The sequence below is a fragment of the Lupinus angustifolius genome, unplaced genomic scaffold, assembly GCF_001865875.1.
Source record: "Lupinus angustifolius cultivar Tanjil unplaced genomic scaffold, LupAngTanjil_v1.0 Scaffold_1_921, whole genome shotgun sequence".
NCBI classification, from domain to species: Eukaryota; Viridiplantae; Streptophyta; class Magnoliopsida; order Fabales; family Fabaceae; genus Lupinus; species Lupinus angustifolius.
Window position 1 is genome coordinate 20,302 of NW_017716238.1, and position 8,535 is coordinate 28,836.

The window sequence follows — 8,535 nt, forward strand, 5'->3', positions numbered from 1 at the left end:
TGTAATCGATTACCCAAACATTCTTTCCAACTAAGTATTTTGATTACCATATAGTGTAATCGGTTACTCAAGGTATGTAATCGATTAACCAAGTATTTTGTCTAACTGAATAACTGATTATCACATTGTGTAATCAGTTATCAAAATGGTGTAATCGATTACCCTGTTCAGTTTTTGTTGGTTAACTCGTTTCTCACTCATGTAACCTAATATTTAGTTTTGGTAACCTTTTACTTAGTCACAGTAACCTATTACTTAGATCTAGTAACATGTTACATAGTATTTTTGAAAATTGTTTTCATTTATACTTGTAGTTTTCAATTTTCTTTTAAAATACTTTTGGCCATTACTACTATTTGTATATTATAGAGTATAAGGATAGAAGTATTTATAGACTTAGACTCTAATTTCTTGGAGATTTATCTTCATTGTCTTCATAAGTATTCTTCATTTTCTTCTTTGTGTGATTTGGTGTCTTCATCAAAATCATGTCAAGGTCAGGAGCAAGATCTTCTTCAAAAAGCCAAGCCCCCAACGGCTAGAATATGGTGTTAAACCACCATTAATGATCATATTAAGGCATCTAATATGCACTTTGAGATTCCCACAAGCTACTCTCCTCTATTAGCTCTGAATTTAACTTAGAAAGTTGTAAGATTAATTGTGCTCATCTTAATTAAGCTTCAATGGTCCAAACGTGGTGTGAAGGCACCATTAATGCTCCATTTAAGCCACTATCGGTCATATTAAAAAATTCCACAAGAACTTCTTCTCCAACAGCTCCATTAGTCTTTATTTACATACCAAGTAACAATATACAAAGTTAGAGTACCGTTGGTTCATGAAAAATAAAAGTTGGTCAAAACATTAAAGTGTCGGTTACACTTTTAGGCCTGTTTTAAGTCCCATGAGTCATTTTTCAAAATATTCATTATTTCTGCGCAGATTTATTAAATAAACTCTAAAATTAAATATGTTAAGAGTTTGTCAAAACTTGGCCCACACAATTATTATTAGAATAAAAATGACTCACACTAAATGTGTTGGTTAGGCCTAACTCGGTCAGGCTACGCCTACTTGGTACGCCAAGATCCTTGTCTCAGTCAAATGTGCCTGATGCGCATAGGCCTATGCCTCGGTCAGGCTTGGTGCTTGATGCACTTGGCCTTGTGCCATGGCCAGATTTGGTGCCTTGGCCAGGCCCTTGGCATCTCTCATGCGCATGGCCTGATCCATCCCTGGCACGATCAGAACCATGGACCATGATGCAATTGAGCATTTTTACACTCCCTTGGGCTAACTTTGACTCATCATCATGAATCAACCATATGAGTTGTCCAAGGACATTTTAAGCCCTTTTTGCATGTGCCCTTGTCATAAGGCAACTCATGCCTTCATGGCCATCATAGTCAAGTTTGGCCTCCTTGGGTGTTGCATTAGAATGTCTCTAATATCTCCTTGTCTACCACTTCAATCATTTTTCTTGGAATGACTTTTGGGAGAATGGGAGATGGTTATTGTTCAGCACTTGAAGAAGGTTCAGTTGCATGAATTTGTCTGCTAGTGTTCTCATACCTTATAAAGCAGAGCGCTTCCTCTTTGGTGCAGCTAGATCAACTTCAATCTGCTTGCACGACGTTAGGGTGATGGCATTCACATCCTATGGGTTAACCACAATTTGGGAAGATAACTTGTCAGAATTCTGAGTCTCAAATGTGTTTAATGAAGTAGTCATTTGTCTCATTTGGGTGGTTAGATTCTAAATGGAGGACTTTTGTCTTTGAATGGAAGCTCTGGTTTCTTGTTGGAACTGCATGTTCTGTATTTTCATCTGCCTCACCAATTCTTTCAATGAAGGCTCACTAGGTCATGGTGGAGGAGCATGATTATTAATCACTTCTTGTTGCCTCTGTTGTTGGATTGGAGGGGGCACATATGGTCTAATTTTTCCAGCATTGTTCTGAAGTGGTCCTTGAGGAGGTTGTGAATGATCAAAGCACTTCAAATTTGGATGATTTCTCTAGCCAGGGTTATATCTATTTTGATCACATATCATAATTGTGTTGTTGTTGTTGAGGTCTATTGTTGTAAATGTTTGCAGCATAAGCATCGGGATGGTCACTAGTTTTAAGCTGTAGTAGAGAAGGCCAAACATTAGTGTAATGATCATTTGAGGTGCAAATGTCACAAACTCGGGCAAGTACAGGTTTCTGTTGATTCATAGCTAATTGAGTGACCAAGGTGGTAAGTGAATCAAAAAAAATTCTCAAGTTTGTCTTTCCTTATTACATCTGCCCCAACATGATGAACACATTTAACAACTATAGCATCACTACTCATTGCATTAAATTTTTTAGAGTTGGAAGTTATCTTTTCAATCAAACGTTTGACTCGAAAAGGTGTAATATCTCTAAGTGCACCTCCACTAGTAGCATCAATGATGTTTCTCTCCATATTGTTCAGACCCTCATAAAAATATTGGAGGAGTTGCTCAAAGATCTAGTGATAGGGGCAGCTTGCACATAGTCTCTTGAATCTCTCCTAGTACTCATATAAACTTTCTCCGTCTAGTTGCTTGATTCATGGATTGTCTTTTCTGATTGTATATTTTATTGACAGAATATAAGTTAGCATTAACAATGATATTGAATAAACCAATATAAAACTTGTGCCAATCTTATATTCCTTAATTCCTCTTATTTATGTTTTTATATTTGCTTTCTAACTTGGGAGTTTTGCTTTTGTTATCAGTAAGTTTTTCTCAAACATATGAGATGAATCAGTCATTTGAATTTTTAAAATGTTTTTTAAATCATTTTTAATCTACCAAAAGAATTATTTTTTTGTCAACAAATTGGATTATTATTATGATACTTTTGATTATCTCAACTCCACTAGATTCTCCTTTATGTGTAGTATTCCATTTTTTTGGAATTCAATATACTTAGTATTTTTCAATAACTGTATAATTTGATTATAATTACTGGTAAACATTTAAACATTTTAAAATAGATCAGATTTTTTCCCTTGGTAGAAAGTAATTTCACTTTATGACCAAACCATAAACATAAGAATAGAATTCTGTATAGCCAATGCTTTTCAAGTATTTTTTGAAAGCAAAATATTGTAACCAATCAGATTTGTAAGACTTAAATAACCATCAAACATAAATCTAAAAATGGTTAAAATTATTTGTCTAAAGATTCCAACGTTGTGTGTAAATTACTAAAATATTCCCCAGCATTTATACAATCAAAATCTTTTGCATAACGAACCTAGGCTTAAACAATCACCATCTACATATATTTTTTAGAAATAAAAAACTCTGAAAATTCCAACCCCAAAATCATGTCAATATCAATAAGGAGAGGATCAAGAATGAATATTATCATAACTAATATGATTTATATTTTAATACTAAAACACTTTCCCGGAGTCGAAATCAGTGGCTATTTATCGTGTAACAACGCTTAAGGATAAAAAAAAAAGAGTAAATTAGATTGACACCTATTGAGTTTTAGGAAATTACAAAAATCATTCTTCATTTTTTTACACATACATAAACCTCTTATTTTTTATATTTTTGTTACAGTAACCTCCCCTGGATGAGAATTAAATGTAATATTTTAAACAAAAAATGTAATAAATGCAATTAAGTTAAAAAAAACATAATATATTATGGAGACAAGTCTAAATAATATACAAACCAATGTATCTTTATTATTTGTGCTTCATTATGATATATTACAAGAGCGATTTAAACATTATCTCTTTAGAATTTTTTGATGCATTCTGTAACCAAAAATAATAACGATACATTGATTTGTATATTATTTGAAATTGTCTTCATAGTATATCATGTTTTGTTTAACTTAATTGCATTTATCACATTTTTTGTTTAAAAAGATTACACTTATTTCTTATGTAGATGTAAAAAAAATAAGGAGTGATTTGTGTAATTTCGCTAAAATTCAGGGGTGTTAGTGTAATTCACTCTAAAAAAATTATTGACAATGTTTTTTGGGAAAAGCATTCAAGCAAAATATATTTTTATTAAAAATAAGAGTTCATTGATAATAAGAGAGACTTGACTTTAACCCTCTCAAGCAAATATTTAAATTTGTAAGACTTTCATCATCAATAGATCTAAGCAAGACTTAATTATCCTTCTAAATATTTCAATCTTGTGCATGAATTGCATTCCTAGTTAAAAATCTTCAATGAAATCAAATTGTAAGACTTGAACTAACTTGTAAGCCTTAATCAACAATTATTTACAAAACTAAAAAAATGTCAAAATTCATTATCTGTCAAAATATTTCAACCCCATACATAAAAATAATAAAATGCAGCCGAACCCAATTTTTACTAGTGCAATGCATTTAGTGGTACTTATTTTTGAGTGTTTTATCTACGGATATTAGAAAAATATTATTTAATTTAATTTCTTTAACATTATTTATAAAGTTTGTTGATGATTATTTGATGATATATATGTATATATATATATATAAAAATTATAGTAACAGTTTAGGTTAATATAATTTGAAATTTGCATCTTTTGAGTATAAGATCTTCATTTCTTATTTCATGTAATATTAATTATGTATCTTATGTCAAACAATCTAAGATATATATTGCTACAAATGTTAAGGTCACAATAAACTCTCATCCATGCCGGTCATTCATCTATAAAAAATAATTATTATTTAAAAATCAGTATTAAATATGTTATAATATAAATAATTTTCACTATCCTAATGTCTAGTTTTTAATGGGTGTAAATATTAAATTATTGGATTAGATTGTGAAAATTATTTTGGTAATAAAATAATGTAAATATTACATACTTTTTTATTAGATTGTGAGAAAAATAAGAAATTCTGAAACTGGAAACAATAGAAAAAAACATGAAAAACAATCTCCAAAGATAAACTTGCATACTCTCGCAGATGGAAGTTCTGCGAACTCTAAGAAATTTTCAAATAGAAAAATTAGAAGGAAAAAAAACAAAAAAAATATTAAAAGAGGATTTGCTAGTTTTTATTTGGTTTAAGTATATACTCGAATAAAACCAATCTTCTCTCAAAGTAAATCAAATTAGAATACCATAACAAAGATTTAGAATATTTTCACTCAATTAAAATTCTATAAAATCATATAGAATAGATATACACTCAAAAAAATAAAAAATAACAAAATATAAACCAAATTTTACAAATTAAAAAACAAGTTGATGATTAATATTGTTGTGTTAAAGTCTTGCCAAACCAAATGGTACATGCTTTCTCAATTGTAAATGCTTGATTCAAGTGGTATATGTTTGGTTCCCTTTAAACAATGTATCGGGTTCGAGTCTTGTGGATGGAAAAAATGTCCACTAGGAGAGTTAGCCCCACGTACCTGTGGATGTTTCCGGCTCGGACAGGATTGCCTCCAGTATATGTTCGGACAGGCTCGGACAGGATTGTCATCTAGCTTATTATATGTTCATGCATTAATCATACATGTTATTTGTGCATCTTAGGCCTAACATAATGATAAAACATGTATAGTTGAAAAGCATAATATATAGGTAGTTTACCATTTAATATCTTAACTGAAAATATGTCAGTTAATCGATTAAATAAGGCTTTAATCAATTAATGTGAAAACAGTTTTAATCAGTTTCAACAGATAACTGAAAAACAGAATTTAGTTATTCTAAACAACCCGTTAATCGATTAACATGGTACTTAATCGATTAACTAGGCAAAAAACAGCTTTTCTATATAAATTGTGTTTTTACACCATGCTTCACACATTCATACATTCATTCATTCATTTTTAGAATTGCTAAGTTGCATATTTTCGTGTTCTTTGCATGTCATACAGGCATAGAGAATTGCATGAGAGATTAGTGAGAGATAGTATCATGCTTAGGGATTAAAATGTCATTCATTGTATGTGATTAAATGTGTCCATCATTCTATCTTTCTTGCATGACTCTTTCAATTGAGAGATTTCTTTAGGTAGAAATTACATGTTCTTCATGATTCTGATCTTATACATATTCATAATAATTTGTGAGATTTGTATAGGGTTTATAGCTTGTTCTTAATTGTAATATTTGAGTTATTTTGTGCTTAACATTATTCTGATTTTGTTGTGATTTTTTGTAACAAGAAAAGTTGTCTCTTGGTGTCGTACCACCAACGAGATACAGAGAGTCTTCACCAAGACTTGGAGGTCTTGAGTTTAGAACATTCTCTTGATTGGGGCTGGATCGTAGGAAAGGTTTTCCTAGGCGATTGGGTAAGGTCGAACCAAGGTAGAGGTTCTGGGAATTCAAGAAGGTAGCGTTCAAGATCTTGTAATTGGAAGTGTGTATGTAAGATACATTGGCTTCATTTTTTAGTGAAGAAAATCTCCTAGATCATAAGGGAGGACTGGATGTAGTTTTGCAGTGGACCGCAAAACGAACCAGTATAAAAACCTTGTTGCAGGCTGTTTCTTACCCTTATCTCTTTACTATTTTAAAGTATTTTTAATTGCTTATTTTAGCTGATATTTTGAATATAGTAACTATGATATATAAAGATCAATTCTGTTCAAATATATATGTTACATCATTTCTGTATAATCTGTAAGTGGATGTGTAATTGAGCTATTCAACAGCTGTTAATTATGTGCAACTTAATCGATTCAGACAGTCTTTAATCGATTAATTGGGTGATTTTCTAGAATAGGGCTTTGGTGCAAACAGCGGTAAGTGGGAACCTTGACACTTATTCAACCCCTACTAGGTGTATTCTGTCACTAATACCTAACATTTCTTTGATGTATCTATGGCTTCTTTCATTTAATTAACTTTAGATTTAATATAGACTTCACACACTTCATTAAATGATGTTGATTATTCCTTTGTGTGCATTTTCGTTTGCAAGTTGATTAAAGAACACATTATAGTATATTTCAATAGTAATAAGTTTTTCTTACCAATAAAATGAATATATAATTAATGAATCATATATAACTACAAAAAATGAGAATAATGAATATATAAGTTCAAATTATAAGAGAGTACAAATGTATCCAAAATACAAAATGATACATTTATAATGTCATGAGGTGCAAAGAAGCAATTGTCACTTGGGCACATTTTGTCTTACTTGCACGTGACATAATTTTTTTGCAATGTCATGAGACACAATTGTTATTGAATGACGCAATTATCTTGGAACATGATACCTAGTTAACATCAAAATAGATATTTCAATATTATAGATATTGGATGCGTTATATAGACGCCTCATATAACTTATACTATTTGAAAAAAGAATAAAGTATTTTCTAGTATAAGTAGATAAATTATCTCCTCCAACAACTAAAATCATGACATGTGTTCTAAATATAAGTTATCTCCTATTATGAGGATATACTTTATTCTCATTTGAAAAAACAAATTTATTTTCCCATTTGAAAAAAATCATTATAAATATGAATTATAACAACATATTTTATTTTATATAGATTAATTTTTTATTAAATTAAGTTTCCCAAATTTAAAAATCATAAAATTATTAAGTTTGTTGTACTAATATAATTTTCAAAAAAATAAAAGTACTCAAATACATATTAAAAAATGAGGTGAGGTGAAACTGAATGTGTATTCCCAAATCCAATGGACAAAAAAGCAGTCGTTATGAAAAAACAATTCCACAAGCAATTTTAAAGAGATGGCAAATAGAAATTCTCCCAAAAATTATTAAATAGTAATAAGTTCATGTCTTTACAAGATAGACAAAGTTAGAAGTAGTAAATAATTTAGAGATTATTCTTTTGTGTGTATTTGTGTTTGCAAGTTGATTAAAGAACACATCAAAATATATTTCAAACATCATAAATTTCTTTTACCAAGAAATTGAAAATATAATAAATGAATCATAAATAACTATAATAAATATGAATAATGTATATATAAGTTCAAATTATATGAGTAGATATGTATCTAAAATACAAAATGATATATTTAAAAAGTCATGATGTGTGATGAAGCAAATGTCACTTGGACACATTTTGTCTTAGTTGCACGTGAATGAATTTTTTTGCACATATCATGAGACGCCGTAGTAACAAGGGTATCCCTTCACTTTTTGGGCAAGAAACAAATCTTTTTTGGGGTTCGTGCCTACCCCTCACAATAAGTGTCTCTCCTAGAAATCGAATGCTCGACCTTGAGGATCCGGTGAGGCCTTACGCCACTAGACGCAATTGTTATTGAACGACACAATTATCTTTGAACATGATACATTGTTAACATCAAAATAAATATTTCAACATTATAGATATTGGATACATTACATAATCATCTCATATAACTTATATTCTTTGAAAAACAATTTCTTTTATCCCATTTGAAGAAAAAAACAATATAAATATGAATTAAAACAATATATTATATTTTGTAAAGATTAATATTTTATTAAATTATGTTTTCCAAATTTAAAAATCATAAAATTACTAAGTTTGTTGTAATAAAATAATTTTCGCAAA